This window comes from Gossypium hirsutum, chromosome A13 (genome assembly GCF_007990345.1).
Source record: "Gossypium hirsutum isolate 1008001.06 chromosome A13, Gossypium_hirsutum_v2.1, whole genome shotgun sequence".
Lineage (NCBI taxonomy): Eukaryota > Viridiplantae > Streptophyta > Magnoliopsida > Malvales > Malvaceae > Gossypium > Gossypium hirsutum.
Window position 1 is genome coordinate 97,688,397 of NC_053436.1, and position 23,213 is coordinate 97,711,609.

Sequence of the window (23,213 nt, forward strand, 5' to 3'; positions counted from 1 at the left end):
AATGGATACTGGCACATCATGCAATCAAACAATCTTAGAGATATACAACTCAGTTAATCTCTCGAGTGAATAATCCGTTCTGACCAGAATAAGTGTGCAGATTTTGTTAACCTCTCGACAACAACCCAAATAACATCTTTCTTTTTCGGAGTTAAGGGTAATCCCGACAAAATCCATTGTAACTCGTTCTCATTTCCATTATGGAATTATCACAGGCTGCAACAAACCCGAAAGAACCTAATGCTCGACTTCCACCTGTTGGCAAACTAAACATTTAGTTACAAATTTTGATATTTCATGTTTCATACATGGCCACCAATATATTTGCTTCAAATCATTATACATTTTCGTATTGTAACACCCCATACCCAGCCTAGAAGTTAAGACCAAGTCTAAAGGTTACATCTAATTATTTTAGAACAAACCAACCTTTAATTACTTTAAATTCAATAGTAAAAAAGCATGTAATTATTTAGATCAAACATAAAATTTAAATTCCAAAGCGTAATCCAAGACAAACACACGCTAACGAAAATTTATAAAAGCAACAATAAAATAACTAAAGAGGAATGATTGAGCTCCTGCCACATCGACCTGCCTAAGTCTGTGGGTTACATGTAATCCAAACAAACAACTAATGAGTTTACAACTCAGTGTATAACTTACATTTTCAATTAAACAGTAAAATAAGAGGTGTGATTTTAGTTCATCTTTAGTCAGTCAATTCTCATAATTGGATACAAAAATAGAAGATATTAGATACAATTATAGAACAATTTAGATACAGATGCAGATTCTACCCACAACCGCTATACACCATCTCCATCCATCCCTACACACCATATAAGGTATCAAGTACCCATTTATCCATACACACCATATAGTGACTATGTGTCAGTTTTCAAAAATATTGCAGTCAAGCTATTAGATCAAAATGCGATAACTCGCTAAGTCAGATATGAGTTTATGGCTTAACCACTAAGCTCGACAGATTATTAAACTGCCCACACTTCCTCAGTTTCACAATCCCAACCAAATGTAGATGCAGGTTAACAGATATCAGATATGCGCATATAGAAATACCAATTCAAATCATGCTCATGTAAAACTATCATAGTTACTTTTCAGATTTCATGTCAACTATATGTATAAAAATAATAGAATATCCAGTAGCAGATCATTAGAATACAGTCTTAGTGTCTAATTAAGATTAACCTTATGGTAGGCCTACGTTTGATTCGAGCAACGATTATGGCCTGAAGGAAAATTTTTGATTTTTTTTGCCCACACGCCCATGTGGATTCACACGGCCTGGGCGGTTGGCTTGTGTGGTCCACATGGCCAAGCACACACCAGTGTGACTCAAAAATCAAATTATTTTCCCCATTGCTCGGATACAAGCCCGTGTCTTTGGCTTGTGTGACTCTAATTCGAAACAGTGAGTTATACGACCTGGACACACGTCCGTGTCCCTGGCCTGTGTAAACCTAATTCACAAACAGTGAGTTACACGACCTGGCACACAGTCGTGTAACTCACACGGCCTACCAGATAGTCATGTGGTGGCTATAGCCATGTTTTTCGGCGTTCATAAATCTCAAAAAATCGAGTTTTCATTACACACCTGACACAATTTCAACATATAAGCAACCATGGTGAATTCAATGCCTAAATATGATAATCCAGCAACTAAATTGTTAGAAATAATAAGGAAATCATTTTTTTGTCAAAAAGTTTCGACCAACCTCAACTCGAAATTTACCCACTCACATTGCATGTAAAATAAAAGGTGAAACTAGCACGTTGGAGAAACGTCTCCAGTAAAATCTTTATCTAAAAAAGAAGCTAATCGAATGCCTAAATAGAGAATATAAGAAAAATAAGTAGAAAACCCATTTCGACAAAACAAATGTGTAACACCCCTAACTCATATCCATCACCTGAACAGGGTTACAAAACATTACTGGACAAATAGAATAGTAACTCCTTCAAATCATACATTAATGAAAACATAATCAAATTTCATTCAAATACATTCATAATGTCCCTTAATCAAGCCCTTGAGGCCCTAAAAATACTATAGAAACAATCCGGGACTAAATCAGAAACATTTGGAAATTTTAGGAAAAAGTTGTAAAATTTGAAATGCATAGGTCACATGATCGTGTGACTCACATGGCTGAGACACACGCCTATGTCTAAGGCCGTGTGGACATTTGAAATAGAGACATATGATCGTGTCCCAGCCCGTGTCCATGCCTGTGTAACTTACTAACTTGGGCCACACGGCCAAGCCACACTTCCGTGTGCCAGGCCGTGTACCCCTTGAAATGACCTCACACACCCATGTGTCAGGCTGTGTACTAGGCCATATAACTGCCTGACTTGTAAGCATTGATCCTATAGGGGACACACGCCCGTGTCTCAAGCCGTGTGGACCTAAAATGTTCCTTAATCAACAAGTTTATCATTTCAAGCTTACTTAGAACCTAAGCAAACCATTTACCAATCAAAATACCTATCCAAAATGACTTTAATCATGCCAAAAACATACGAAAATTAGCCTAATTCCGTACCTAACCAATGTACCCTCATTGGTACCACAAGTATACATAAATTTATATTGAAACATAATATCAATTTAACCTATTAATTCATTCAAGATATCACCTATAATCACCAACTCAAACATACCATATCTTAGCTACTTAACAACAAATTCATCACATACACTTTTATTCATTCCAACAAGTATCAAATGGACATGCTATCACATATTGATAAAATACCAAAATTGCCAAAAGAAGATCAACCAAAGCAATTTGTACAACCAATTTCATATTTAGCTAATTACAAATCCAAACATTTGTATCATCATTCAACCTATTACATTGCATATAATCTGAAGTAAACGTTCAAAATCTATTGAATTAAGCTGGATAGTGTGACTTGAGTGTTGATTCGATTTGTTCAACGTTTAAAGTATCTACAAGAATAAAGTTTAACACAAGTAAGCTCAATGAAGCTTAGTGAGTTCGACGTATTAAATCGATAAATCTTATCGAAATGAATATAACATTCCAAAAACTAATATACAACTATGAAAGGTTTCTGTCATCCACAATCACAATTAGTAATTCATAATTAATCAATTCAAATCTCAAGTATATATGGAAAATTCCTTAGAGTTACCCAACAATTTAACTTACTGAGATTTTCAACTCAAAGAACAGCTTACAGGTAGAAGTACATCATCAGTCCAACCAAACCCACCAGATGCTCATTCGAGCCAATCCATCCATCACACCATTGTTCATAAGAGCTAATCCAACCAGCACACCAATGCTCATAAGAGCTAAACCAACCATCATACCAATGTTCATAAGAGCTAATCCAACCAACACACCAAATAGAGAGTAATAACATGTAAGTTCGCAATAAATGTTGAACCTCAGTTTAATCGGGCAATATAAAAATATATCCCTCCAATACCATCTCCACTCTAAACCACCATAACGTACCAAATCCCAACTGTACTCTATCCCGCTTTCAAATTAAGTCGATGATCAAGTTCAATATTAAACCTCAAATTACCATTCATCATCGACAATTAAAACTAATTATATAAAATGTAACATGTTAGACTACTCAATAGCTCATTTTGATATTAAATTCTAAACCCTATGAACTTACTTGGACCAAATTGTAGAAGTTACAGAAGTTTAGGGACTATTCTGTAATTTTTCTTTTTCCACGAGTATCTACTGGATCTTGATCTAAAATGTAAAATTCTTTATTTATTAGCATATATTTCATTTCCAAACCATTTTATAATTAATACCTTTTTTAAAAAAAATTTACACATTTACCCTAAACTTTTATAATTTTTACAATTTAATCCCTTAACCCTAAATTCATCAAATTAACCTTTTTTTTTCTCAACTCAATATCTTATTCAAACTTACTAGGTCCTCAATTAGCCCTTAAAAACATATAATTCACTATTAAACCCTAATATTTTGACAATTTCACAATTTAATCCTAAAATCAAAATCTAATAAAAATCACTTTACAAATTAATCAAATAACATAATTAAAGCTCCAAATACATTGTATTCATAAAAAAAATTCAATATTCATCAATAGAAACTTCCAAAATTTTTAACAGAATTAAAAACGGAGGTACGGCTAGCTGGACCTAGTTGCAACGATATCAAAAATATAACAATTACAAGAAACAGAATCAAAATAGACTTACATGCAAAGAAATAAGCAAACCAAAGCTTTCTCCCTACCTTATCTATGGAATTCGGCCATATGAAGAAGATAATGAAATGAATTTTGTTTTTCATTATTTTACTTTAACTTAATTTTAATTAAACTTTCATTTATTTACAAAATTACCATACAATTCACACTATTTTATTATTTTCCATTTAATTGCAGTCCGACTATTCTAATTAAGGCATGATTGTTTCTTATGTCCTCCCTCATTTATTATTTAAACCATTTGGTCACTTAATTACTATAATTACTATATTTTGTACCTTTTACAATTTAGTATTTTTTCTTTAATTAACTATCTAAACATTAATATTTTCAAACAAAATTTTAATACGACTTTAGTAACTCTATAAATATTCTAAAAATAATAATTATGAGTCAACACGACAGAAATTTGTGGTCCCGAAACCACTGCTCTATCACCATTGAAAATCGGGCTATTATAGACGGATAACAAACGAAAACTCATTAAAATAGAAGAGAATCAAAACAAAACTTACACAATAACCTTCCAATCAACACGATGAGCAACGTAGAACTCCCAATTCAACCCATTAAAAATTTACGGAAGCAATCAAAAAGAAAAAGAAAAGAAGGAGAAGAAAGATGAAGGACAGTATGAAGAAGGGAAAAGAATGTTTCGTTTAAAAAACTATTTAATTTATGAAAAATTATAACTAAAATTTTACCAAGTAGCATAAAAATATTTTCTTATTGTATGCGCAGAGACTCGAACACAAGATTCGATATTATACAAAACTTAACCATCAAACCAGCAGGCTTATTCTTGACATAAATTAATGTAGAAATAAACTTAAGTCAAACATTCAAGGATAAGAGTTGATGTAAAAGAAAAAAATAAAATATAAAAATTAGTTTTACAATAAACTTAACTATTATAATAAAATAATGTTATAGAGAATAATTATTAGGGTAAACTAAAGTTAAGCTCACTTTAAAATATGGTTTATCTTATTTTGATCACTCTATCTTTTTTAAATTTAACCACTTCTATTAAAATAATTGTTCGAACTAGTCACTCTCGTTAAAATGCTATGTTTTCCACTAATAGATTGCTAATGTGACACATTAGCCTATTGAGTGATGGCATGTGACATTTTTTTGTTGACTTTTGATTAACACCAAAAACCTCTCTCTAATTAATCTAAAACACTTTGTTTTTTTTTTCTTTATTTAAATTAAAAACATAAAATTAAAATATAAAAGGCATTTTACCGAATCCATACATATTATAGTTGTCGACATCAACTTCAATGATTTCATCAAGCCCGACACAACGTTTAACTTCCTAGATGACCAGTACTGTAACGCCCCATACCCGAGACCGTTGCCGGAGTCGAACACGAGGTGTTAACGGACTTAATTCATTAATTAAACAGCTCATACAATTCATTTTAAAATTTCCAGGCAAGCTGGCTAACTGCATCACAGTCGCTTTAAAAATCATATCTCGAGTTACGAAACTCGAAATAAAATTTCATAAATTTTTCCTGAAACTAGACTCATATATATATCTACTAATTTTTTTCTAGAATTTTTGGTTGGGCCAATTAGTACAGTTTATTAGTTAAAGTCTCCCCTGTTTCAGGGTTCAACTACTCTGACCTCTGTGTATTACGAATCAGATATCTCCTTGTACAGAGCTTCAATGACTATTCCATTTGTCTCTAATAAAACTAGACTCAATAAGGAATCTGTACATATAAAGCATGACTTCTAATTATCTTTTTAAAATTTATGGTGAATTTCCAAAGTCAGAACAGGGGATCCAGAAATCGCTCTGTCCCTGTTTCACAAAAATTTAAACATCTCATAAAATATAGCTCATATACCTGTTTCGCTTCTTGCATATGAAAATAGACTCATCAAGCTTCGATTCCATAACTTATCATTATTTAATTTAATTTCTACTATTTTTAGTGATTTTTCAAATTCACGTCACTACTGCTGTCTGAATCTATTTTATGGTAAATTTTACCTATTTCATGGTTTCCATGGATTAGCTAGCAATTTAGCATACATAACACCAAATATGATCATGATTAGCCATTCCAATGGCTAATCATTACCAAGCATTTCCATACCACTCAATAACCATATCATAAGACCATATACACAAAATGATTATAATGCTATACATGCCATACTCAAAATATACAAGCCATTATGCCAAGATGGTATACGGATAGTGTGAGCGTGCCACCGACCGTTTTCGATTTCCGAGCTGGCTTGTCAACACTACAAGGAATGAAAAGGAGGGAGTAAGCATAAATGCTTAGTAAGTTCACATGCAAATAGCAAGTAACATAACCATATAAGCAAACATAAAACATCATTTGCATAATCATCACCAAGACATTCATATCACATTTTCATTTATCATCTTACCATATTGTTGTTATATCGAGTTTTCAACCCGAGGGTTAAGTACATACCTGTTCAAAGTATCCATTTCACAACACTTACCAATACGTCCCTTTCATCTTGAGTATTCCTCCATTTGAGTAGAACTTTACCCGTTGAACACATCGGAATATAATTCGGATACATGGAAAGTTTGCACATAAGTGCCACATATGTAGCCAAGCTACCATGTAACCCGCCCATAAGTGAACTCGGACTCAACTCAATGAGCTCGGGCGTTCGTATCCATAAGTGAACTCGGACTCAACTCAACGAGTTCGGACATTCGCATCCATAGGTGAACTCGGACTCAACTCAACGAGTTCGGATGCCCAAATATCCTAGTGACATGTCACTTGTATCCTAATCCATTCCTAAGGTTCAACGGGACCTTTTTCCCAATCAGGTGTCTCAACCATCTTCTACGGAATGCCGATACCGATACTCGGTAGTATTTCACATTTTCCAAGTATATCACACAATTTGACATATTATCAAACAATTATCACGAGTATAATATTTCATAATAATTATCATATCATTTAAATAGCATAAAAACATTTAAAATAATAACTATGTTACCAACATTTACATATGAACTTACCTCGTATGCGAAAATGACTATTTTTACCATTTCGTCCACAACTTGGTATTTTCCCCATTTTAGCCCGAATTTCAGTTTTCCTTGCTAATCGAGCTTGGAAGCTTGAAAAACCCTAGCCATGGTTTCTTATTGCTATATTCAGCCATGGGGTTGAAGATGAGCAAAATTGGCTTTTAATTTTGTATTTTAATTCATTTTACCCCTAAATGACCAAAATGCCCTTACTACTAAACTTTCCAAAAATTCCATCCATGTCCAATTTTTGTCCATAGACTTAGAAATTGGTAAAATTCTATTTAAGACCTCCTAATTAATATTTCAAAACAATTTCATACTAGAAACTTCTAGAATGCAAGTTTTGCAATTTATTCGATTTAGTCCCTAATTTCAATTTAAGCACTTTATGCATAAAATTTCTTCACAAAATTTTCACACAATCATGCAATCATATCATAGACCTCAAAATAATCATAAAATAATTATTTCTATCTCGAATTTTGTGGTCACGAAACTACTATTCCGACTAGGCCCAAAATCAGGATATTACAAGTACTTCTCCGACGTTGATGAAGATATAGACAACAGCAGAGAAGAAGCAGAGGTGACTTTGTCACTGCTTCTCGACCCAAACCATAAAGTGTTGAAAAATATGGATATTATATATATAATAAGATTAATTACATGTTATTATTTACTATCATAATAGGTTGCCCAAATTAAAAGTGATCTAATTTGGTTAAGGTTTATTGTGCTTTAATTGTTAAATAAAGTATGGATCAAGTATGGATCAAATATGTGTAGATACTCTACTAACTAATTTCTAATTAATGATGAGCTGATTAGAAATTAGTGTTAATGTGAAAAAGTTATATATTAGGGTCATGGTCCCCAAATTACACATAAGATAACTTTTCTAATATCTCATCTTTAGAAAAGAGAGAGCCAACTTCTCTAGATTACTTATGTGCTAATTTGGAAGGTCAAAAACGCAATAGATTTCAAGAAATCGATGAATTTAGATACGCTTCGGCATCTAATTTTGTTCTTGATTTGTTTTTTTATTATTTGACATGACAAATTCTAGTTTATGATTTGTTAAATTTTATATCATATATTATTTTACGGTTCAAACAAGTGGCATCTGAGTCTTGTCATTAATTAATTTTCTATTATTTTTATATTTATCCATTCTTGAGAGCTTATGGATTTGATACGTGGATTTAATGTTCCAATTATAAAAATATTAGGTTTTTTTGTTTAAGCTAAAATTTTAGGGTTTTGATTTTCAATTTTCAATTTTGGTGTTGGATTGTTATCCCTCAATTTTGAATAAATATAATCTAAATATAGTCATTCGATTATAATTAAATTTATTTGGGCACACAATGACTTTGATCAAATTAGTGTACAAGGTGGTTGGGTAGTAACAATATATAGTAATACGAGCATCAAGAAGCCTTTCGGCTATTTACTTGCTTGCCATATTTGAAAGATGTGCCATGCTGTTCAATGACCATCATCATATTATATATATAACTTAATTTGTTTCTCCTGAGCTACTTTTAAAAGTTCAAGTTAATAAGATGAGTAACCTTTTGGCGACCCTCACTCTTATTTGGAGCATATTTGTTCATGAGAAAGAAAATTAGTTGGAAGTTTGGATAGGCTTCATCAATTTTTCTTTTAAGTCTTAAACTTAATTATGATTTTCATTTAAAAGCTATAGACTTTCTCCAATAACTGCAAATATCAGGTGCTTTTGAGATTGCTGGTTTCAAGTCTATTCTCTTCTGCATGTTTTATATTTATGGTTTAGTTGTTAATTTTATGCTATCGATATTTATTCAATTTTTACATACTCATGAATATTTGGTTATATTATGATGATATGATTTATTGTATAAATTGTGATATATGCCTATTATTATGATTTTAATTTTGAAAATTTTAATTTAATAATTTTAAATTTTATATGCTTTTGGACCAAAAGTTGTAAACAATTTATGGATTTATGCTTTTATTAAAATATATATATTTGGTGGTTACAAAATTTTGATAAATATTCATTCATATAAAGGTTTTTTTATTCTAACCCACTTAATTATAAATTCAGTTCTGGGGTTATATGTAGATACAAAGTAAGTTGGTAATATTTTTATTATATGCATATATATATATCAATGAATTTAAGGTATAATGCATGGTTTTATTTTGGGTTATCTCGGAAACTATAGTGCAATCAGAAATTTTAGTTTTGACCTTTTTAACTATTGGATAATTTTTAAATTTGAATATTGATTATATATATATTTTTTAAATAACTTAATGGAAGCAATAAGTCGCCAAAGTGGTCTTTTTTGTATAAATTATTTTGTTTTAAAGTATAAAAGGTTGTGTGCATGTAACTTAAGTTATGTTCATATTGATCATCCCAAATGAAGGTTAATAATATCACATATGCAACTATGGTAATAAACATGTGACAATTATTCGGTTTTACATGTGAACAATAAATTGGCCCCAAATAAAGATTTATGGTTCGACATGTTCTTATTGTCAATGTTTGATTATTGCACTAAGATATCACTTACAAGTTAATATTTTGTCCACAGATGAAATATTAATGGAGTGTTTGATATCTTAAGATGAGGTTTACCTTTATTCAAATTATTTTGGTTTAAATTTAAAGTCTTATGTGAGGTTGTTTATGATTTATTCAACTATTATTATATTTTCCAACATCATTGTATGTTGTTTTGGGATAAATATATACTATTATCTTTTAATTTGATTGAAAGATGGAATTAAGGAAAACATTTTGAAACAAATAAATTCAGATTTTGGCTTTAGGTTTTAATTAAGGATGTCTAATATTTTAAATAGATTAGTTGAAACAAAATGCTGCCAAAATGACCTCTTTTGTGTAAATTAGTCTATTTAAAATATCAAGATGATTATATGTTTTTATGATTCATACGTTTATTAATTGACCCAAAGGTAAGTTAATATTTGGTAGAATTTCAACGACATTTTTGGTGATAAATGTGTGACAATTATAAGGTAATTTATGTGAACAATAAATTAGTCCAATGATTAATTCATTGTTTGACATAATTTATTTGTCAATATTTGATTGTTACAACAAGAGTACTGTTTACTGTTAATATTACTATCCAAAGACTTGATATTAATGTTGTGTTTGTTTGGCATCTTAGAAGGGATTAGTCATTATCTTGAATTTATTGTTTACTTATTAATATTGATGTGAGCTTATTTTTATTTATTTTTGTTCTATATTCAACTAGCTCATCTTCTGCTGCCATAATATCTGCTAACATCACTTCTATACCCATGCTTAATGGGATTAATTTTAAGGAATGGAAAAGGTACTTACTTATAATACTTGGCTGTGTGGACATAGAACTTGCATTAACTGAAGAACAACTTGCACATCTCATTGCAGAAATCACCCCTGATGCTAAAAGGGATTTTAAGAGGTGAAAACATTCAAATCGCATGAGTTTAATGATCATGATGCACAGCATTCCAAAAGCCTTTAGGGGCACAGAATCTGAAAAGATTACTTAAGCCAAGTGTTTCCTTGACCAAATTGAAAAACGTTTTGCTAAAAACATTAAGGTTGATATGACACCACTTTTGACTTCTTATATGAAGTATAAGGGTCAAGGAAACATGGAGGAGTACATTATGGAGATGTTTCATGTTGCCTTAAGATTTAAGGCACTTAAGATCGAGCTTTTTGAGGAATTGATTGTTCTTATGGTTTTGGTATCGCTTCCTGCACAGTTTAACCAATTTAAAATTAGTTTCATATGTTAATAGGAGAAACAGACTCTAAATAAGCTCATTTCTTATTGTGTATAAAAGGAAGAAAGGTGAAATATGATAAGTCTGAAAGTGCTCATTTGGCCAGTGCCTTTAAAGACAGCCACTAAAGCAATTGCAAAGACACCTTATGAGCTTTGGACAGGTCGAAAGCCTAGCCTAAAGCACTTTTACATTTGGGGATGTCCAGCTGAAATAAGGCCCTATAGGCTACATGAAAAGAAATTGGACTCCAAAATGGTAAACAACTACTTTATTAGTTATTCTGAGCAATCTATGGGTTATGAGTTTTATGATCCCACAATGAGGAATATTTTTGAAATGAGAATTGCAACTTTTTTTAAGGATGTTGAGTTTGGAGGGAGAAATAAGGTTAAAGACATTACTTTTGAGGAGAAATTTTGTTGACGGTGTTTAAGTTCCCATACCTATCATTGATCAAGAAGTGAATCCAGAACCTTAATAAGACAATGTTGAATGACTCCCTATTCAAGATAAGGTAATTTTTCTAGAAGAACAAACTCAACAACCTTAAGAATGAATGTCATTAAAAATGTCCACTAGAAAAAAAAGGTTACAATGGCTTTAGTGGAATATTTTGACCTTAAACTCTATTAGATGAATGTTAAGTTAATAGTTTCTTAATGGTAACATTAATCATACATTTATATGGTGCAACTAGAGCTGATGCAAAGTTAATGATTTGCAAATTAAAGAACTTCATCTATAGGCTTAAGCAGACTTCTCGTCAATAGTATTACAAATTTTACCAAATGATTATCTCATTCGGTTTAGATATGAATTTGGTAGATAATTGTATATACCATAAGTTTAGTGGGAGTAAGATTTTGTATTTGGTTTTATATGTTAATGACATACTGCTTGTCAATAATAAGTTAAGTCTTAACCAATACACCAAGAATGCTTTTGAGATTAAGGAAATGCATGAGATTCTCTATGTCTCAAAAGTGAGGAATCTAATGTATATTTAGGTTTGTACACATTTGAATATTGTGTACATTGTTAGAATATTAGGCAGATATTTAAGTAACCTTAGTTTGGACCATTGGATAACATCCAAGAGGATTATGAGGTATCTTCAGAGAACAAAAGATTGTATGCTTACATATCGGAGGTCTAATAAATTAGAGATCATCAAGTATACAGATTTTGATTTTGATGGAATATTGATGCAAAATTTTTCCACTAAGGTGCCAATTGTGATAATAATTGGTAGTCCTTTATTCCAAAAACAATAGGAGCACGTCAAAGTCAAAACACATAGACTTTAAGTTCTTAGTTGTTAAAGTAAAAGATCAGAGTGGTTAGGTGTCTACAAAGTATATTGGGACAAACTCCATGATTATAGATCTACTTATTAAGGGACTACTACCCAAGGTTTTTCATGAGCACACTGCTCATATAGGTGTAATGTCATTTGAAGATATTTGGTTTTAGTAGGAGTTTGTACTTTTTAATGCTTTTATGTTATATGTGCATTTTTAGTTATTTTAATTTACGAATATTAAGTTTAATTTCTACAGAAATAAAGTTTATTTGGTTTATTCATACTATGATTTTGGTAAAGTCTGATCTTACTAAGGTTTAAGGAGGACCAGTTGGAAATAGACATGTTTAGATCATATTGTATGTAATTTCCATACTACACATCCATACTTGATCTATGTCATTTGGTTGTGTTAATATACGTGACCAGAGATGAATTTAGTTACGATATATGTAACAAAAGTCGTATTAGTTCTATGTTAACATAATTAATAGACGAAATTGTTCGGAATACTTTTTTGGATATGATAGTAAAGTTTTATGCTCATAAGGTTATATAATTACATGTAATTATAGAGTAATTAATATATGTAGTCCAAATGGGAGATTATTAGAAAATATGGACATCACATATATAATAAGGTTAATTATATGTTGTTATTTACTATCATAATAGGCTAGCCTAAATTAAAAGTGATCTAATTTGGTTAAGGTTTATTGCGCTTTAATTATTAAATAAAGTATGGGTCAAATATGTGTAGATACTCTACTAACTAATTTCTAATTAATGATGGGCTGATTAGAAATTAGGGTTATGATCCCCAAATTACACATAAGATAACTTTTCTAATATCCCATCTTTAGAAAAAAGAGAGCCAACTTCTCTAGATTACTTTGGAAGATCAAAACCGCAATAGATTTCAAGAAATTGATGAATTCAGGTATGCTTCCGCATCTAATTTTATTCTTGATTTGTTCTTTATGATTTGACATGACAGATCCTGGTTTATGGTTTGTTAAGTTTTATATCATATATTATTTTACGGTTCTAACATAAAGCTCATGAATGATCAGACGTGAACACGAGGTAGTACGTGTTTTTCGAGATGGATCCATATCTAGATTTGGATTATGGGCATCTGGATCCAAAAATGGAAGCCCAAGACCAAAAGCAAAACAACTTTGGAACTAATGGAGTCGTCCCTATCCAAAGAAACACCGTCTAAGCTCCGATGGTCACTGATCACTGCTTCAATATGGACTTCATTTCACCTAAAGCTTTCCCTTTTTACTACAACTACAACCCTCACTGTCTTAGCCACAATGTAAGCAAGTAAAAGCTACTACTTGGTTGAGTTGGTTCTTCCATAATTAAAGCTTGAATCCTTCATTTATTGTTTTTGCAGATACCATCGTCTTTTTGGATGTTTAGGTGGCACAAGATGATGGTAGTACGATGACAAACATATCAGTACCGTGCATGAAAGTGACGAAGACGACCCATCAAACGGTGCAACCTTCATGGACGGATAGAAAAGAGAGACTAGTAAGGTATAAAGAGAAGAGAAATAGCATAAAATTCAAGAAGACAATACATTATGCGTCAAGGAAAGCCTACGCAAATGTGCGGCTGAGGATCAAAGGAAGGTTTGCGAAGAGCAGTGATGTTGAAGTCGAAGTTGATGGCGATAATATGTATGGATTCCGTAAAAAATCCTCTTTATATTTTAATTTTATGTTTTAAATTTAATTTAAATTTTAAAAAAATGGTTTAGACTTATTATAGAAAGGTCCAAAGCTTTAGATAAAAGTTAACATAAAAGTCACGTGTTGTCACTCAATTGGTTAATGTATCATGTTAGCAATCGGTTAATCAAAATAAATTTATTTTGACGAGAGTTATTAGTTTGAAGTTTGAACAATTATTTTAACGAGAGTGACTAAATTGAAAAAAAAAATTAAATGACCAAAATAAAATAATTTGTATTTTAGAATCTTAGATCTGATTTACCTTAATTATTTTAGAGAGGTTTCATTGTATACTCTATAAATATTTCGAACAACATTAATGACATCATATTATCAATTTTATAAAATTTACGGTAAACTATTCACCTAATTATGAGTCTTTCTTTTTGTCACCTAGGGTCACCTAACTATTGATAATTTTAAATTGGTCACCCAACTAATAGAGATTGTTTATTTTTGTTCATTTCCGTTAATTGCACTAACGAGAGGGAGATGTGACAATTGAAAAATTGGTATAATAACAAATTTAGCCCTCAATTTTTACATATTACATCAATTCAATCATAATTTTAAAAATTAACCAGTGCAATTTACAAATGGTCTCAATTTGGTCTTAATTCTAAAAAGTTTAAAAATATATAAAATAAATAAATATTATCCAAATAATAAAAAATTTAAATTTAAATTTTTTTTCATATATTTATTTATCAAAATAGATGGAGTTGAAAATTAATTAATGAAATAGTTGAAATCTGCACTTGGCACCTCCACGTGATGACTAGAGATGCTTATGGGTCGGGTTTGGGCAGGGCATATACAAGGTATTTAGACCACTTTTCTAAGTCCAGGCTTGGCCTGCCCCAAAAATGGGCTTACTTTTTTGTCCAAGCCTGACCCGATTTAAAAAAAGTAAATTCGGGTCCGACTTGACTCGCCCATATTTGACTTTTTAAATTAATTTTATTTAAAATTAATTTTTTTAAATATAATACACTAAATGGACTAAAAAATACTAAAATAAAAGTTTTATAGCACATTAAAAATATATTAAAAAGTATTTATATTAAAAAACACTACCACAAATATAATAAATATTTTGTTATATTAAAAACACAAATAAATATAATAAATATTTCATTGTATTAAAATAATATTTAATATTTTTAGTTGGGTTATTTAGTTGGGTAAATTTTTTTAGGTCTTGAACAATGGATTTCATTATTATTGCATCAGGTGATTTAATATATATATATATATATTATTTAACATATATAAGTTATTTAATATTGTTCTATAACATAATATTCGGGTCGGGTAAAAAAAACTTGCCCAAATCTTCACCTTACAAATAACGGGCCTTAAATTTTAGCCCAACGCTTTTTTTTTTCCGGCTTTTGTGCTTGGCTCACCTCACCATTAGCAGGTTTAGTGATGACTTCTATAATTCTTTTAGGTTCAAATAAAACATGGATAAATATCTTAAATAGTCCCCATCTTTTGTCAAATTTTAATGATAGTTACTTTCATTTGGTTTTTCTTTTTCAGTTTCAATATAATATTATTAGGTTTCATGCCAAGAATTTGGTGGGAACTACAAGTAAATGTCACGTTGACTTTATTAATTTCTTTTTTGAAAGAATTTATCTTGAAAATTTGATAAAATTATGAGGGATCATTTGTGATATTATTCCATTTTTGTCCAAAACATGGAAACAAGGTTACATTGAACTAAGAAATGGAATAATATCACAAATGGTCCCTCATAATTTTATCAAAATTCTAAGATAAATTTCTTATCCAAATGATGAGGGACCATTTGTGATATTATTCCATTTTAGTTGAGGGTAACCTCCAAAGAATGGCCTGTTTCTATGCTTTGGAAAATGGAATAATATCACAAATGGGTCCCTCATAATTTTATCAAAATTTGAAGATAAATTATTTTAAAGAAATTAATCAAATCAATATCTTATCAACTTGGATATCCCACCAAATTATTGACTTGAAACTTGTATTGAAACTGAAAAAGAGTAACCAATTGAAAATAACTAACATTAAAATTTGACAAAAGATGGGAACTATTTATAATATTTATCCATTTTTTATTTGAGCCTAAAGATAGACTGTACAACTTTCAACTCGGCTACTCCTTGTGCGGATTTACTATTTCACTAACCCATAAATTTTGATAAATGACTTAAATACTCAAATCCAATTTTTTTAAAAACCATTTTACAAAACGCGTCTAGTTAGACATGTTTTCGGTATATTGACAGGCAGGGATGAAGCCAGAATAAATATTTACGGGCGAATAAAATTTTAATTTTTTATAGTTTATATCTTTATAATTTGTAAAGGATTAAATCAAATTTTTATAATTTTGGGGGGGCCAAAGTACAATTTTACCTTTACTAATTTAAAATTTTTTAAAAAATTTAAGGGCCAAAAGAGTAAATTTACATTTTAGGAGGGCCAGGGCCCATGCCAGCCCCCCTAGCTTCGCCCCTAAAACTGGAAGCGTTTTTTGCCACATCAACACTAAAAGTGACAACGCCAATATTTTTTCCTATTTCCTAGTGCTACCTATTAATATGGAAATAAAACTTACAAAATATTTTTTTATATAGACCCAAAATATCATTTCCCTTGTCTTCTAAGCGATGTCGAATATAGGATAAGGACATATATAGACTCAAAACTCATTTGCAACTTGTTCTTAGACAATGTGAGATTGTTCACTCTTCATATTAAAAATATTAAAAAAACAATTTAAAAAATTAATGATTAAATTGTAACTTGCTCTTTATATTTTTATAATGTTATTAATTAGTTCAAATAGCTTATACCGTAACTTTTTAATTAAAATATTATGTGGTTATATATCATTTAAAAGCAATATTTATTTTTGTAAACTCATTTCGGTATTTATTTTTCTGTTTTTAAAAATATATATTTTTTATGGTGATTCATTTTGGTATTTAATTTTTTTTTTGATTATTGTGGTAAAAGAATTACATTTTACAAATGTTGAAGATTTGTTATGTAATAAAAATTTGTTATTGGGATAAAAATAAAAAAATAAAAATAAATGAGATTGTTTTGAAAAAATATGTGTAAAAATATTAGTAATTCTTCAAAAAATAACAAAATGGTACAAAATTCACCCTCCACCATTTAGATCATATTTTTGCACTAGAAAATATTAGTGTGCCCATCTCTCTCCCTCCACCCAAAAAAATAATTTTTTTTATACTGGTGTCATTCATTTCTCTCCCTCGACTGTTAAAATTTTTTTTATACTTATGCTGCTCATCTCTTCCTTTCCATCCTTAAAAAAATATTATTTTATAAAAGCACATCATTTTATAATGATATTTTATTATTGTGTTAGAAAAAACATGGATGTCGGCAATCTCTCTTCTTCCACCCCTTAGAACCGTTTCAAACTTTCCATTTTGATAAATAATGGTATTGACGTACCATTTTAGTAATTAATTTTTTAATTTGTATTATACAAATAAAAAACCTTAAATTTTCAAGGATTGATCAGGAAAAAAACCATCACAAAAATATGAAGAAGGAGAAGATCCGTTCCTTCCACTCTTCTCTTTGCTTTAACAATGGATTGAAAAGAACTCACATTAACACATTTTAGACACACCCACAAAACATGAATGAACATACCATAGATTTTTATTTATACTGCAGCAGCAGTGGCAGAGGGAGAGGGAGATGGACGGTGAGGGAAGAGGGGAGAGGTTTTCATATTTTTATTTAATATTAATATAGTTTTTTATTTAATATTAATATAAAATTAAGTTTTATATTTTATATATTTTTAAAAATATTTATGTATTTTTATGCATTTTATTTTTTTAGAGTTAGGATTCAATTCAGATTATTTATAAATTTTGAGATTAATTTTTTAAATTATAACTAAATTAATATAATATGTAAAAGTTGATAATTAAATTTATTATTATATTAATTTTTTAACTGTCGTTTCATTCTCCTGTTAACACAATTAACTGAAATAAATAAATAAAACTCAATTAATTAAGTGAATAATTTAAAAAAAAATTATAGGTAGATGATCCAAAACAAAATAATAATTGGATGTCCAATTAAAAAAAACGAATAGATGCAGGACCAAAAAGGAAAATGAAGGATAATCAAGGGTGAGTCTGGATGTAGTTTTCTCTAGAATTTAAATCCTCGAGGCAAATTTTGCACTGTGCAGTCCTTATCCACTATTTATTTATGTCCTGTGGTTAGGTGATGAAGTAATTGAGGTAGGTGAGGGGGCGACCCGACAGTACCGCTCATCTTTACTCCTGCAATCACGATAATGATCAAGTAATCATGCATTTAAATATTTGTAATATAATCTCAGATTTGATTCTATTTACCTTTTTGAATTACTCACTACTAAACAAACAGAAATTCAACCAAAAAAATATTAAAATATAAAAAAGATTGGTGATATAGATTATATAAATTAGAGCTAATTATAGTTGAGCCGGGTCCAAATAAAAAATTTAGATCCGTTTGCTAGGTTCGAGTTCGATCTGAAAAATAGACTTAAAATTTTATTCAAGTCCGACCTGAATAAAAATGTTAAAATTTGGGCTTGACTTGGTCAACCCATTTAATTTTTTTTATGTTATATTAATTTTTTTACATAATTTTTAAATATATATAATACATAAAAAATACTAAAAATATTAAAATAAATATTTCCAAACAAATTGAAAATAAATTTAAAAAATATGTATACTTAAATGATACTAAAATAGATGCAACTTAACTAGAAAACGTCTCTAAAATAATAACAAAATTAACAATAAAATAAGTATTATACAATATCCAAACAATAACAACAAAATAACAGCAACATAATAGTAAAATTATAGCAAAATAGAGAAAAAATAACAAGAAAATATCATTAAAATAACAAAAAATAGTATTTTTTTTGTCAATTAGTGAATTCAAGATAGGCTCGAGCAAAAAATGTCTTACCTGAGGCCCGGTCTATTTTTAAAACGGATCTTTTTTGTAGTCCAAGCCTACTTTTCGAATTTATATTTTTACTTAAACTTTCTCACTTTTCAAACCAACATTCAGTGAGTAGGTCTAATGTAAATTTTATAAAGGAAATTAAATAACATAAAAAAAATACTAATTGAGGCTTGAAATTCGTAAAATGATTAAGCGGCACTCTCCATAAATTACCTATTGGTCGATTAAAGTAATGATAATGAGGTTTACTATTTTTAGTTTAAACCCTATTAGTGGTTTGATCATGTTCCAAACTAGAATGAAAATGATAATAGTTAAAATAAAATTACTAGTGAGAAATGTGTATAGATTTAATTGCAATAATAATTGTGAGGTATAAAAGAGAAAATGATCCGTTAAAATATCTTTAAAATTTGTATATAATAGTGTTTTTGAATGTGTCTAAGATTCCAACACTAATAATTATATAATATTAAATTATTTGCATAGAAAAATTATATTTTGATAAATAAGAATGATTGATAATAATTTTGTTTTATTTATTTTTAATTAATTAATATAAAATATAAAATTATGTATTTTTATTAAAAATTACGAAATAATTATACAATTTTTATAGCAATTTTTAAGGCACAACACTTTTTCAATCTTTTTCAATTTTGAAATTGAACAATTTTTAAGGCACAAATCTTTTTCAATCTTTCTCAAAAAATTTGGAGCAATTTAGTTCCGTTTCATTTCGAAAGTGAGCAATTAAGGATATTAATCACGAAGTTAATGTTTCTCATTAATTGTACATGATTTTGATTGGTATAATAATAAATTTGCCCTCAAAGTTTACATATTTTATCAATTTGGTCCTAATTTAATTTTTTCCTGCAACATTTGTGTAACTGTGTAAATGTTGAGGTTGAATTTGTTGAATATTTCAAAATTAAGGACAAATTGACAAAATATGTAAACATCGAAGGTTGAATTTGTTACTATACTAATTAAAATTATGTACAATTGATGAAAGACATTAAGTTGTGATTAATTGTCTTTAGTTGCTCACTTTTAAAATTGATAGAGAATAAATTACTCCAATTCTTTTAAAAAGAATTAATTTACTCAATTTCAAAATTAAAGGAAACTAAATCTTTTACCAAAGAATTACCATTATGTTGCAAATGTGGAAAAAAATGATAGACCTAAAAAAGTAGATTGGAGGTATATACTAAAAAGAAAGGATAATGACTAATACCAGGCTTTTTTTATATACAAATAACCTAAAAAAATTAATTAATTAACAAAATAATCTTGACCAAAAATTATTTAATCAAATGACTTGTTTTTTACAATATAAAGCGGTGTCCTCAGTTGGTCAGGTGGCACAACCTACTTTTTCGACTGAATCATTACCCAATGATCATCTTTTAAAAAATTAATTATTTTTTATGTCACCACTATGTTGGCAACACTTGTATATATTTTTCAAAAAACTTATGAAAAATACAGGTAATCACGGTGAAAAAAAAAGAAGAAAAAGAAACATATTTTAAAAGGTGTCGTCGGTCAATGATAATGAAATTTGATGTCGTCGCCATGTCAGGCCCACACCCTTTTTTTCGTTTCTTTTTTTTCCCCAATTATTTTCTTCTCTTAGCTTTTTTTTCTTAAACCTATTTTTTCACACCAATGATAGTGAAAAAATATTTTAATTTGATAGTAGTGACAGTGATAGTGAAAATAATTTTTTCCACCGGAAGGTCAGGACAGTTATTCCATATATTTTGATAGTAAAAATAATTTTTTTGAGCTTAACAATGATAATTCTTATTTAAGTGAATTGGAAAGTGTTTTCTTTTTTTTCCTTTTTTTTATAGTTATCTTAATTCTAGTTACATGAGCAATGGATCAAAATATAATGATCCTCGCTATCATTTTAACTTGTATGATAACGATACTAACTATAGTTGGAATAATCGCATGACACAGTAGCGGTCACGAGCTCTCCATATTTTTTTCTCGGTTTTTTTTTCAATTGTTTTTTCTCTTCTCACTTTACCCTTCCTTTCATGCACTACTTTAATAACTACAATCGCTGCTATCCCGAGTCATGTTTCAACTTTTTTTCCACCATCACAGTCACTCTCTCCCCTAAAACTCTTCTTGTCCCCACCTTTGACACAAGTTTTGGACAATGAGGTTAAGGATAATATTTTGATGGAGAAAAAATAATAAGTTGATTAAACTCCTTTTTTTCCTATGATTATGATCTTAAACTTATGTATGGGGTTTATAAAGCATATCTTCTGGTGGCATTAAAATTTAAACCACAACTACCATTAATTGGTAAGACTTTTCATGCGCAGGTTTGAACACTATACTTGAACCAGTGACCGCATAACCATCGTCAACTAGGAGCCTGAGTAGCAACTCGACTTCTTCTAAGGTAACGGTGCACTCCCCACATAACAAATAAAATGAGTCGATCTTTGAGCGCCACCGCATTACCGTGAACTGAAACATACCTTAAAACTATCACATTTTCTCCCTAAAACACCAATACAAATAAATCTTTCTTCTTCAATTTCGAACATTGAAAAAAAACAATTTTTTTCCGTTTTCTCCCATTCTATTGAACAGTGATTTGTTTAACTACTACTAGCCACAAATGTAACACCCTATACCCGGCCTAGTCACCAAACTCGAATATCAAGATGCCACACCACCTTCTCATGTTATATGCTACACCACCTTCTCATGTTATACACACAATAAATTGTCACATTATTAAGAAATCATCCTCTTTATCAGTGGTCTTATAAATTTTTAGTCAAACATATATCGACCATCATTAAAACATGCCAAACATACTTCAAATAAACTTATAGTAATAATTGAACATGCATTAGGATCACTTAGCAGAACCTCAAAACTGACTACGTAGGTATCAATACTGAAGGTGAGGTATTGATAATTCTTTCAAGTGGTATCGATGCCACTTGGAAAATCGGTACCAAAATTGCTTATTATTTCACACTTAAAAACCCAAACCTTGAAAATTATCGGTACTTCTGCCAAAGTATCAATATTTCTACCCTAAGTATCGATACTCGTGATAGGGTATTGATACCAAATCACGTTATTGTCTCCCTACACATTTCAAAATCACATAGGTATTGTTTTAATGACATGAATATCAATACCTCTGTTCCAGACCAGAAAAATACAACATATTTGAGCATATAAATCATTCCAACATGTACCAATCCATCATGCTAACATATTGTCATCAAATAAATATCAAAATGCCCGTAATACTAGTCTCAAACATCGAAAATAAGTTCAAATGATAATCGACATAATATGATTCAGTTCTCAAAATCTTAAGGGCAATTAAGCTATGGCACTTTTAAAACATTATGATAAATATCATTAAAAGTCTACCACATTGCCTTATTCCCAAAATGAAAACAAACAATTATTTCACACTCGTTAATGAAATAAACAGTAATAAAAAATGTTTATTTAAATCACAAGATCGAACCAGAACAATATAGATATACATGTATATAATTGGAAAATAAAAAATAAAGATTGGATCAAAATATTATACTCATAAATAGGAAGGAAAAACGGACTGAAAGTTGAGGCCTGTTTTCACAATTTCCTTAAGACGGATTCGGCTACTCCTTTCGTGTTGGAGAAAAGTTGGTCGACTATCTCCCAGAATATAACAACAAGATAAGCACGACAATAGCACGACTGCAGTGATCAACAAATTGTAGCCTTACATTCATCTATTACAGAAAACGGTTCAGAAAATATGTAGGGAAAATATCTCTCAAAATTTTTTGGAAAAATCAGTGTATGTCTTTTCTTGAAGATTATTTAATTTTAAATAAAACTTCAAATGAAGAACTTTTTGTAACACCCTAACCCGTATCCGTCACCGGAATAGGATTACGAGGCATTACCGAACTTATACATTAGTATTTGTACAAAATCGAGTCCC

The 23,213-nt window shown here is 29.8% G+C and overlaps 1 pseudogene; it reads left to right on the forward strand.

Annotated features, from left to right (window-relative positions):
* The first annotated feature begins 200 nt into the window (after window positions 1-200).
* LOC107894380 (zinc finger protein CONSTANS-LIKE 4-like) lies at window positions 201-14,318 on the forward strand (annotated as a pseudogene).
* Window positions 14,319-23,213: the final 8,895 nt, after the last annotated feature.